Consider the following 12,988-nt stretch of genomic DNA (forward strand, 5'->3'; position numbering starts at 1 on the left):
GATAAGCATCTTTATTGATTTTATTGCTTCAACAATTTAACAACGTCACATCCATACCACTGACATAACACATTTGAACAATCTTAAGGCATAGACTCAGTGGTTCATTCCCCAAATACGGCATCATAAAACTCTTCCATTTACCCCACACTTTATCATACTTGGCTGGGCACCCTCGTGCCTCATTCTCTCTTTCGGGGTGCACCAGTCCACCCCCATCTCCACCGAGTCAGTGTGGAGACCTTCTCTGATCTCCAGTTGGCGGCTATATCCTGCTTCGCTACCAGTAACGCAGTCCCCAGGAAGGTGTGGTCAGCCCTGTTGCTCCCCACTCCCTCAAGAACACCCAACAGGATTGGCAATGGAGAGTTCAGCGGTCACCACCTGCCAGTAGCTCTTTATGTATGGGAAAGACAACACCATGTGGAAAAAATCTGCATTGAGCCGTGAGCAGCGTGGGCAGGCAGAGTGGGCCTGAAGACCCACCTTCTGCATTCTGTCAGGGGTAAGGTATGCATTGTGTAAATAGCATGCCTGAACTAAACGGAAACAAGAGGATATGGATAGGATCCTTAGGGCCATCAAGGCGTCTCGCCAGTCCTCTTCCTCCATTTGCCCCAGCCAGCCCTCCCACCGATCTCTGAGGCTCATAAATGGCTCCATCATGTTGATGCTCAGAGTACGATATACTTGGGACACCTTGCCCCTGCCTAGGCCGCCCATCAGAACCTTCGCCTCCACCGGGCTAAACTCTGGGAGGACCGTTCCAGTCTGAAGGTATGCCGAAGTTGCAAATAATTGTAGAATTGTGTATTTGACAGAGAATACTGTTGTTGCAACTCTTGAAAGGATAACATAAGAGAGCCGTCCCAACCATCCCCCAGAAGTGAAATGCCTGTTATCAGAGCCATGTTCCCTGCTGGGTGAGCTTTGCCCACCAGCCCATTTCATGCTGGGCCGCTCTGCATCCCACAAACACCATCCTTGTCACTTCGGGAATCTCCCTAGGAAGGGGAGCACCATATAATAGCACTAGGAGCTTGGAGAATCCCAGGGTCAGGAGTTCAAGCTGGTACACGGGGTCTGACCACGCTCCCCCCAATCAGACTTTAATCACCAATAGTTGTGTGGCAAGATAATAAAGGTATAGATCAGACATCCCTCGTCCACCCTCGTAGATGTTGCGCTGACAGATGTGAAATGCTATCTGAGGGTGCGCGTTATACCACAGGAATTACCTTGCCACCGAGCCCATCTAGCCAAACCAACATGTGGAGAGCTGATGGGGAAAGTTCTGGCGTAGGTAAAGAAGACGGGCAGTATCATCATCTTATACAGGGCTATTCTTTCCAGAATATTAAGGGTCAGGGTTTGCCATATCTTGAGGTCTTCCTTAATCTTCCGGATGAGCGGCATGATGCTGAGGGACCATGCTTGCTCAGGCATCAGGGCGACGGTAATACCCAGATACTGGAAACTATTGGGAAGAATTGGGATGTTGTCTTGCCAGTCATAGCAGTCCCTTGCAGAATACAACAGGACCAGCACAGATTTGCCAAGGTTAAGAGTCAAGCCCAAGGCCTCAGAGAATAGGTTAATGATTTGTATACATCAGGGTCCACTGCTGGCCTGGGTGGCCAAATAAAGGAGCACATCGTCGGTATATAAGGCGATGCGATTCTCCCTCCCCATAGGTCAGGCCCAACCACTAATCAACGGATCCCCTTTTATGACCTTTGCCAGTGGTTCGATCATTAATGCAAAGAGGAGCGGGGATAAAGGACACCCCTGGCGATTGGGAAGGGGTCAGAGACTACTCCATTCACCTGAACCTGGGCAGATGGATTGGAGTAGAGGAGCTGCACCAGCCTCCGATATTTAGGCCCGATCCCTGCTTATGTTAGTCCCTGAAAAAGGTACGACCTATCAACTGTGTTGAATGCCTTATCGATGTCTATGAGAAGCAGCGCTAGTTGTGGGGAAAAAAAATGGCCATAGGCTAAGGCTGCATGAAGCCATCGCAGGCATGGTCGTGTACTTCTGGCGGGCATGAACCCCCATTGATCGGGGTGGATTAGGAACTGGAGTACATGACGTAACCGGTTGGCTAGTATAGCGGAGAAGATTTTGATTTCAATGTTGAGGAGTGGAGCAGCACACTGGAGGTGGCCGTGACTTCGGGAGTACTACAATCGCGGCTTGGTCGAGTTCCAAAGGGAAAGCTCCTTTCTGCACTGCTTTAGCATATAAGTTTAGCAAATGTGGGGCTAGCTGATCCCTATATTCACCATAGAATTCTGCTGGGTAACCATCTGGACCCGGCGTTTTGCCTGGTGCCAGGGCTGAGATAGCCACTTTGATTTCTTCCAGTGTGATGTCTTCAACAAGTTGCTTCCGCTCTGCAATGGAGATTCAGGGGAGGGACCCATTGTGTAGGAGTGGAGCCTCCCACTCCAATCGGGGTTGTGGCCACTCCTCATAAAGCTTGGAACAGTAGGTGTCAAAGCCCCGGGCAATAGACAGGGGCGTCTTACAGGAGCTGCCCGAGTCGTCAATGATTTCCCTGATGATTCTGCCAACCAGAGGTCGAGATGCCAGCCGGTACAGCAGTTTGTCATTTTTGTCCCCCTATCCATACACTCAGGTGGTTGGTGCTCACTGCATATGTTTTGCAGATTTAAGAGAAAAATTACGGATTTCTTCCCTTATCAACACCAGTTGTCTGGTGATAGTTGCATGGGTGGTAGGAGAAAGCTGCATTTCCAGGTGTAATGCCTGGTCTTCGTGTCTTACCACCTGCTGGAGCCTAGTATGCTCCCTCACCCTGAGAAGGTGTCTGGCATATCCTCGAAGGGTGGCCTTATATGCAGCCCATAGAGAGCCCAGCGATTGCACTGAGCCAACATTATGCGTATAGTAGGGTGTGAGTTCCTTATTTAGGGATGGGGCATAGGTTTCATCCTGAAAGTGCCAAGCATTTAAACCCCACATTGGGTGTTGGGTCGTGTCAGGAAACCTATTCACATGAGAAGCGGCGCATGGTCTGAGATTCCACGGGGGAGGATCTGTGCGTCTGTGACCAAGAGGACGTCTGGAGCTGGCATGAAAAGGAGATCTATTCTTGCGTGCGTATGGTGAGCTGCTGAGGTGTGTGTATATTGTCTCGCTCTAGGATGTCAGACCCGCCACATATCGCATAGGCCCAGACATTTGGAACAGCAGTGCAGGTGCCTGGCTTGGGCACCTCGACCCGCTGATGGGGTGCCCGTAGTGCCTGCCTCTGGGTTCATGACTGCATTGAAGTCACCCACCAAAAGTGTTAGGCCTGGTGGGAATTGTGATATAACTTCTTGGATAGTCTCCAAGAATTGCTCCAGTGCGCCTGGGGGGTATAAACACTCAAGAGATTAATGGGCTGGCAATTCAGCGTCCCAGATGTGGCCACATATCGACCCTGTGGGTCTAGTTTAAGCGATGCAACAGAATTGCTACTCCCCTAGAGCCCCTGGAAAAGGCTGCGTGGTATACCCTGTCGTAGCCACCATGCGCTAGCATGGGACATTGTGTGCCCATCAAGTGTGTCTCCTGAAGCAGCAATATAGAAGGGGTAAAGCGACGAGTGGCACTAAAAACCGCTGAGCGTTTGATCTCATCTAACAGGCCATAGACATTCCAGGAGATTACTGAATAAGGGAGCCTAGGAGTGCGCAAGGGTGTGAGTGCATTAAGGACTGCATGTGTGGCTGGTTTCCCAGGGGGAAACTCTCTAAACCCCCCAAACTGTCCCCCACCCCATGCTTCCATCCCTGAAGCATCTGTAGCCCAAAAACACAGACCCAAAACTAAAGTGTTTAAAACAGGTTTGGGTTGGTGGACCCCACCAGGAAGCCGGATTACTTCAATAAAGCCCCCATTGTGACCCCATTGTCAGCCAGAATAGCTCACCCCATTCCCGCAAGCATAGCTAGGGAATCACTGTTAGTCATCCATGTTATAGGGGGAGGGGGTCTGGTTAAGGCGATCTTTTGATTGATCTGACAAAGCCTGTTCCCCCTTCGTATGATCGGATGGGGCTGGTCCCTGTGGGGGAGGGGACGAGGGTCCTGGAGGATCAGCTCCCAGCAACAGGGATGCACTGCTTTGCTTTCTCTGGCGGGACCGGGTACGGCCCCACCTGCGCCTCATCCCCAACGAGCCGCCTCGCTGTCCATCTTGTGACTCAATGTCATGTGTCTCTTAACAATAGATCTTTTTGCACTGAAGCTCAGTGATAAAAAACATACCATCTACTGCCCCAGACTCACCGGTACTTGCTGACATGGATGGAGTCTGTGTGGCTTGTGATGTTTCTCCTGTGTCTGTGGCAGATACAGAAATTATTGGCCTGTTGATTGTAATCCAGGAGGCAGAGGTGGCCTTTGGTGTGGGTGTGGACTGAGATTTGCTCACAGTGGAAATACAAACTGTGGGGATGGTTGTCGTTGATGATGTGGCACACACTGAACCTGCGCGAGCAGTGACGAGATTTGAAGTAATGCGAGTGGCACCTTAATGTGAGCAGCTCCGTCTTGTAAATCTTCTGTGAGGAGGTTGATGGCTTTTTGTATGTATATCCTCATTGGGGTTATCATGTGAAGTTTGGCCTTAAGAAAAATACAAAATGCATGAATAATTATTTGAAAAAAGAATCTTATTTTTACCATTCGAACAATACCTATAGGTAATTGAAGCAATTTGCATCATACATATTGTTAGCCCTCCTGGAACAATGTTTTCCCTGTCTCAATAAAAACTCATAACAAATAAAAAATACAATATTATTTAATTGGAATTTTCCTGTACCATATACGCTCACATTTCTAACTGTAACAACAATCAATTTAGGGGGCTTTCCCATAGTATAATGCCCTACCCTGTGAGTGGTAGCCTTGTGATAAAAATATACCTGTAGTGAAAAAGACTATGATATGAGGAACATTAATTACCCAAATGTTAAATATATAGGAACAGTTACATACATACATACATACATACTGTGATCACAGGTACAATGGAACGAGCTGTGAATTTGGGGGCAATACACTTAACAGTTTCCGCTATTTCCAGTCGCGTTTGGCAACTGTGCAAAGTGGCAGGGCGGGGGTAACAAAAATAAAAATACATATATATGTTTGTTTTTTTTACTTACCTTCTCCGCAATGCCACATCTCCGCTCTCTGCCATGCTGCAGGCACAGGCTCCCAGCCTGCCCTGCGGCCAATCACGACGCTGTTTGGCTGGAGCGCCCTGGCTGGGTGCTTCAATGCAGACTGGTAGCCTGGGCTTGCTCTCTCCAACCCGGCAACACAGTGCAGTGTTGGAAAGAGCCCTTGTGCACATGTGTGTTTGGCTGGCCCGAGACATGCATGTCACCCCCATGGTCCTGACCCTTTAAAAAGAAAACGAGAATAAACATTGTTTATCATTGTTTTATTTTTTAAGGTTTGCAGCTGCTGTAGCGGTCGGGCGGGGGGGGGGAGGGGCACGCTCCTCCGCAATAGCAGAACAGCCGCCTCTGGCTATTTCTCCACCTCCAGTGCCCTCCACGGAGCTCACATCAGACATAACAGTATCAATAGTAATGTGTACTTTTTCCTTCCATGGCTGGAGATTCAGTTCAGACTGTACCTGTTGTACTATTTTCCTTCAGGCGCTTGCTAAGCAGATCATACTCTTCTCTTCAGCTCATCCACTGGTCTTGGCAGAGTAGAAACAGCATTAACTTTATCAGTAATCTGCTGCCAGTCACGATACGGACTTTAGGAGCAGTTTTCACCTTCAGATGACCCATGAGACGTGCCTCTTCCCTACAACCTTCCTCTACTAAGAACTCTGAGCTCCTTAGATGGGTCAGAAGCCATGGCTAAAAGAATTTTTAAAGTTACTCTCCTAGAAAGATTTCGTTTAAAAAGGGATGGCATCGGCATCAAACTGCAGTTGTGATGGAATCCAGATTTTTAATGTATGAAGCTGCTACCTGTATTAATACAACTTTTTGGGTGAGAAGAACTTCTCATCTGCTAAATCACGATTAACTGATGGAGGTAGGAAGTGGTCATACTCTACTTCCTGTTATGCTCAGGAGTTGTTTTACCTTGTAGACTTCTTGCGCGTTCGCGCGCGCTGTAACACCGCACACAATTCTGCTCCAGGCGTTACCGGATGCAGAGAAGTTCACGATAATTCTGATTCTCCGGGACCCAGTAAAACCAAGTTAAGTTGTCTCATGGCCCTGGTTTTATTCACAACCAGTTTTACCGGGTGCAATTTTTCCGCACCCAGTAATAAAATTACTCGTAGCCAGGGCCTAAAAACCTTTTTTTTGAGTCATATGCTAACCCGATGCGTGTGCACAGATGTGGTGGTTTCTCTCTACGTACAATCTGGCAGGAAAAGAACTGGCAAAGTGTGTGAGTGTATGAAACGCGAGATTCCGGGATCTGCAGCTCAAAATATCAAGACACAAGGCTTTCTCGTGTGTTAAAACTATATCTGCATGTTACCTCAATTTTAACAAGCAAAACTAGAAACAGGGCAGTAATCTGACCCTGGAAAATACCTAACCATGAGAGGTAAATCCACTCAAGTGAAACAACCGCCCATTAATTCCACAAACCCCTGCTGCCAGTGCTTAATTTCAGCTGGTGGTTGCTGTTGGGACCCACTGCCACTAATTTTTGGGGACTGTCATCAGAGAGTTACTGAGAGCAAGAGAGTGAAAAACACGAAGGACGAGGGAAAAGATGGAAAAAACTATCACAAAGGGTGAAAACAAGAACCTGCAATATGAAAAAACGGACAGACAGTGTCTGGTAGTGGATTAAAGAGATTCAAGACAACCAGCCTTGCTATTCGGCGCACCCAGATTTAATAGCACCAGCCCCAGGATTCCGAGCAGTGCTTTGGAGGCCTGCACTCATTCTTTTACAAATTAAACACTGCCTGCTGCACTTAAGTGCTTCGGGCGGCAGGAAATGAGCAAATAATTGTGCCTGGCTATTATTATCGACTATTGATTCCTATTTATTATTTTCCCTAAATATATAGCTTAAGAATCATATGCAAGCAGGTACTACAGAAGGAGTAATAGACTAAAAAACTGTAGCTCTGGGAAGGGATGCGCTGAGGGGCTCTGGCAGTGGCTTGGTTGGTCTGTAGAGGTGTGAAAGCAGTGTGCTGCCTATTATAAGTGATAGAAATCTAATTTACCCTACCAACTGGGTGTATATGTGTCATGTTCTAAGAGGAAATCCAAGAAGGCAATCACGTGTGGCACAATGGTTAGAGCGGCAGACCCTGATGCAGAGATCCGGCCCGGGACCAGGGTTCAATTCGGGTCTTGGGCTCAATTCCCTTGGACCAGATAATTCTCGCCTCAGTGCCTAATCTAACTAATGGGTCCAGCTCTGTAACTCTGGGCAATAGCTTGCTTAATCTCAACTAATGGGTCCCGCTCTGTAACTCTGGGCAATAGCTTGCTTAATCTCCACAACGGCCCTTACAGCGCTTGGATGCCTGGCTTCACCCTGGGGGTGCCCAGGAGTGGGTGCCACACGGGGAAAAGCCAGGAGGGGTTCCACAGCGGTATGCCTACAGTGCCTTGAGACCTTAATGGGTGAGTAGTGTGCTATACAATTGTGAAGTTTACAGTTTACGCATAGATAGTACACGTGGCAGGCTCTATTAAATAACTAAATAAGAATCTGCATAGAAACAGTGGAGAGCCATAGGAAATACTGTAGCCCAGTAAGAAATCCAGTGCAAAGTGGCTCACTGGACATCAGTGGAACCCCAGGCAGAGTGGAATGTCATGATGCAGTAACATCAAAAGTAAACATTACATTTGAGGTATCACAATAAAACCCTTTCCACACAATTAACAAAAATAAACAAAACAACAAAAACATAAACAAATTAATACAATAGGTAATCTTGAAACTTAGCAGGCATGACCATTTTTCTCTTAGAAATAACACCAGAGGAAATTTCTACATCAGCCCAACTGGCCACCGTATGAGTAGATGCAGCATTAGGAGACGTGGCATCTACATCATGTACAATTTACACCATGGTGTTGAGTTTGCAACATCAAGGGCCAAAATAATCAAAAAGAGATCACATAGAATCCACCTTTGAGCATCCAGGATCGTCTGGAGAGCAGAGTCTTAATAATTGGCCCAACAAGTCATATCTCCCTCATGCAACAAGCATAGGAAAAGCAAAATATGTATCTCCCTTTTGCTTTGCCAAGGTTTTTTGCCAATGCTGTTCAGCATCAGCAAAAAGAAAAACATGCATTGGCAAAGCCTGTAGGTATCACCTTTGGGACCTACCTTTCAGCCATGCTGTAAGCATTCCCAATGCTGTGCAGTATGGCTAAATAAGAAGAAAAGTCTATCTCATTATTTTGTATACGTGCACCACAAATGTGCATGACTAGACAATGATAAACCACTAATTTATGGTCTGGCTTGAGTGCCTAGCTGTCGCCAGAAAATTATGTGAGAACCACCAGGAGAGTGGCTTTGCCTCTCCCCACATGTTTGGATCCAGGAGTACATATTTTGATTAGGCAGAAGTTGGGTGCTTCCACAAAATATTGCTTGCCTCCACACAGCTGTGATCATTTTATTTTTTCAACTAGCTGCCTGAGGTTGAACTTTCAGGGGTACACACATGACATTGTAATGCTATTAAAGTTTATTAGATAACTAGATAATTTATGTTTTTTTTTCTCTGGGAGCAGCACAGATGAGAGGAGGGTCGTCATTAACGTACATGGAGTTTTAGGTCTGGGTTGACAGTGCAACTGTCACCAGACCTTTTAACCTCCACCAATATTATACTACAGTTTTTTCTTTCCACACAAATACATAGCCCTTCCCATGCTAGCTGCCTGTAATGCTCCAGTTACCATACAACAGTGGTTCCCAACCTGTGGTCTGGGGACCCCTGGGGGTTCGCAAAGCCTCCTCAGGGGGTCCGCGGTGGCTTGGAAAATTAAATAATATTAACAGATTACGTCCCCAGCTTTCAGTAATGAGTTAGTAGGGGGTCCCTAGATTCCAATAATGATTCAGTGGGGGTCCCCAGGTTCCAGTAATGATAAAGTGGGGATCTGCAGAAGTCAAAATGTTGAGAACCACTGCCAACATTCTTTCAAAGCCAGACCTACAGTCATTACTAATGCTTGTTTCTTTTGATCCACCTTGGCAAATAAAAAGAAAAATAATGTGTGAAGACCTTTAGTTTTTTTAAGGGTAAGAAACAAGAGCAAGGTCATGGAAGCAACATGGGGCAAAGGGAGTAGGGGTAGCAACGCAGGCTGGGAGGCTTGGTAGCAACAGAGGGTGGTTGGGGGATGAAGTGACACGGGTCCCCGGAGCAAAACAGAGGGTGCAGGATTGGGGGAGGCAACAAACAGGGGCGGAAGGGTGCAAACCGGTGAGAAAGGGAGCATGTGGAGGGCAGAGGGTGGGGAGCAAAGCAAACAGACAAGAGAGAGACAGCACTGTGCAGCTGGGAGGAAGAAAATCACACAGGCGAAAAAGTAATGTGGGCGGTGGAGCAAACAAGGGAAACTGCATCATGGAGGGGGTTAGGGGAAAAACATATGGGCAAGATAGAACAGTGCAGAGAGGTGAACACTAGAGAGACAGCTGAAGAACCCATGCACTCTCATGGGATGCATAAACAAAAAGAAAAAAGTAAAGTCTGTAAAAGCAAGAAGTGTAAGGACACAGTAATGCATCCAGGCTTCAGCAGAGGGACAAACATGAGAAGAGAAAGGAATTCTCGCAAACACTAACAAATAAGAAGCAAGCAAATAAGAGTGCTAATAAATCCAACCAATAGTAAGCAGTGGGCTGTGGCTCTAAACCCAATGTAAGCTAACACTATGGCCCTCATTATGACTGCGGCGATCTTTTGCCAAGACCGCCGCAGCTGCCAGAAGACCGCCAGTGCTTGCAGTCTTCCGACCGCCGCATTATGACTGCCACTGGAAATCCACACCGCCGGCGATCGGATATCTGGCAGCATTTATCACAGCGGTTGGTGACGCTCAGGCGGTTCTACTTCCGACATCACCACGCCAGAAAAAGACCACCCACAGAATTACAACCAGTATTTCTGTGTGGCGGTCTTCTGGTGGCATGGCGGTGCCAGCGATGGGAGCACCAGGTACCGTCCCCTCACGGAGGAGCACCTCATCGGATGAAGTAAGTGTCGTCCGCAAGGGGTGGGGGTGTGTGACTGGGTGTGTGTGATTGTGAGAGTGTGTGTATGCGTGTCATGAATGGGTGGGAGCGGGAGTGTCTGTGCGTGCGTGCCTGTGTGTAATGTGGTGATGTGTGTGCGTATGCATGTGGACAGGGTGGGGGGTGTGCATGGGTGATGGTGTAAGGGGTAAGATGGGGTGTGAGTGAGTGCATGCAGGTGCATGCATGAATGTATGTAGTTGAAGGGAGGGGGTGGGTGGATGGTGAGTGTATGTGTGCATGTGTGATGTGCATGGCTAAGTATGCGTGTCTATGGGGGTGAATGTTGTGAGTGCGTGTGTGAGTGAGGGGCTGTCTGTATGTAATTGTGTGTGTGTGAGTGCATGTGTGCGTGTCTGCGGAGGTGTTTGGGGGGTATCCCAGCAACAGGAACGCAAGTTCCTGTCATCGGGATACCTTACCGCCAGCATTTTGTGGCAATGAGACTGCCAGGAAAATGCTGGCAGTGTCCCGAGTCGGAATAACCTCAGTGGTTATCCGACTCCTGCCGGGCTACAGGTGGAAACCTTCAGCCCAGCGGGCCACGGTAAAGCCGCGGGACGGGTGGGATGCGGTGCTTTGGCAGTGGCCAAACCACAGCTGTCGTAATATGGCGGTCTGCACCGCCGGTCCCGCGGTGTTGAGACCGCCACAGCGGCCCTGGCAGTCTATGGACCGCCAGGGTCATAATGAGGGCCTACGTCCCACAACAGCCCGAGCCTGTGCTGTCTAGTAGGCGAGGCCTAAAAATGGGTACTGCTGAGTATTGACAAAAGGCCAGTACAATGATGTAAACATGGCCATACATCATTACAAATGTGTAAGCATGCGTCACTACGCTATGGCTGTTCGAGTGTGATTAAATTTACATATGCATGTGTCGCAATGAATGAACATGCATACATCATGATACAGCAGCCATTTTATAGACCTTATTACCCTGGCTCTAACCCAATGGGGTATCCCTCGTGAATACATAAGAAAATTGTATTTGAAGAATGGCCCCCGGCTACAACAGATCGACTGATGTGCTGATGAGCCTGAAATGTAATTAAGAAGCAAGCATATTAGAGGTGGATAATTGTAGGCAGACAGGGGGGTTGAAATGTGAAAATGATACTAAAGGGCTCGCTGCTGGGAAAGTAACACATGAGCCAGAGAAGCAAGCGTAATATTAATTATCAGAAGGTGAGAGCAGCAGGCCTGTGTCTTCCAGCAAATGAACGTCTGGTACTCCAGGCGATGGGAGGGAAGGAGATTGCTCTGGGCGAATACAGGGTCTACTTCTATATAGGTGTGCTAGAAGGCTATACAGGGGGTGCTGCATGGGCTATGCAGATGTATGGTGCAGGGACATGCAAGGCTACACACTACTGGACCTTAACGTGGGTGCAACTGGGATTTACAACAGTACTACTGCTCATACACAAAGTACTACAGGTATATGCAGGAGGGTAGTGCTGGGGTATCCTAGAGTGCTGAAAGATATACAGAGAGTCGTTCAAGGTATGCATACGTGGGTACTCCTGGGGTATACAGGAGTACTGCTGGTTATATTGGAAGGACTACAGTGATGTGCATGTTGTTACTGCTGGGTCATGCCGGAGTGCTGCTTGTTACACAGAGAATGCTATGGTGGATATGTTGGCGGGTAATGCTCTGGTATATGGGAGTGCTGCATGCTATCTAGAGGGTCGTACGGGGGCATGTGGGTGGGTAATCCTAGGGTATACAGGAGTACTGCTGATATGGATGGTGTTACTGCTGGGGCATACCGAAATGCTGCTTCGGGTATAGGAGCAACAGATCACAGCCATTTGGGGGCTTGATTACCGATTCCGGTGCTAAACTAGTAAGAAGGAAACCTAAGGTACAGTATTAAATGCCACTGAGAGAAGGCGTGGTACCGGGATGGCAAAGCCCCCTTGGTCCACAATCATTCTGAGGTCACCAGTGGCAGTAACCAGAGCAGTGCCCGTACTGTGAGAAGAACGAAATCCAGACTGAGAGCAATCAAGGCGAGAGATGGTTCCAAGGAAGCCTGAGATGTGTTTGCTGACTTATTTCTCTAGGAGCCCGGCTGGTAGAGCGAACAGAGAAACTGGACGGTTAATTGGATCTGCTGAGGACTTTTTTAGAAGTAGTAGGACCTGGGTGTGTTTCCAGATGTCAGGTACTAAATTAATTAATCTTCATTAATTTTTCATTTTCTTTAATTGAAAAAAAATCCTTATAAAATCTTCTTTCATGAAAATCCTTTAAGCTTTTCAAATCAACTAATTTCATTCATAGAAAAACTTTACAAATGATTAATTTTTAGTCTCACAAATGCAGAATATTTAGACTTCCAAACAAGTCTCATTGTCAGAGATTAATAGGATATAATGTCATAAATCCTTGATAAATTGCTGTTTTAATAGCTACATATTTAAATGATCTTCAGAAATAAAATAACTGCCAATTCTATTAAGTATTCCGCCTCCATATCATACTGTGTTCCTTCAATGTATGTCATGACTTTCAATTGTGCCTCGAATCCGCACGTGGCATCTCACGGCTTCCAATTCCAGGAGACTAAAGAGTCTAAAGACATCCTATTGATGTGATTCGGAAGCCAAGTTTTTTCTTTTCTGTTTTCAGCACGAGCTCTGAAGAAGTGGTTGTTTTGCATTGAAACATGTCTTGGCTGT

The sequence above is a fragment of the Pleurodeles waltl genome, chromosome 3_1 (assembly GCF_031143425.1).
Source record: "Pleurodeles waltl isolate 20211129_DDA chromosome 3_1, aPleWal1.hap1.20221129, whole genome shotgun sequence".
In the NCBI taxonomy this organism is placed as follows: domain Eukaryota; kingdom Metazoa; phylum Chordata; class Amphibia; order Caudata; family Salamandridae; genus Pleurodeles; species Pleurodeles waltl.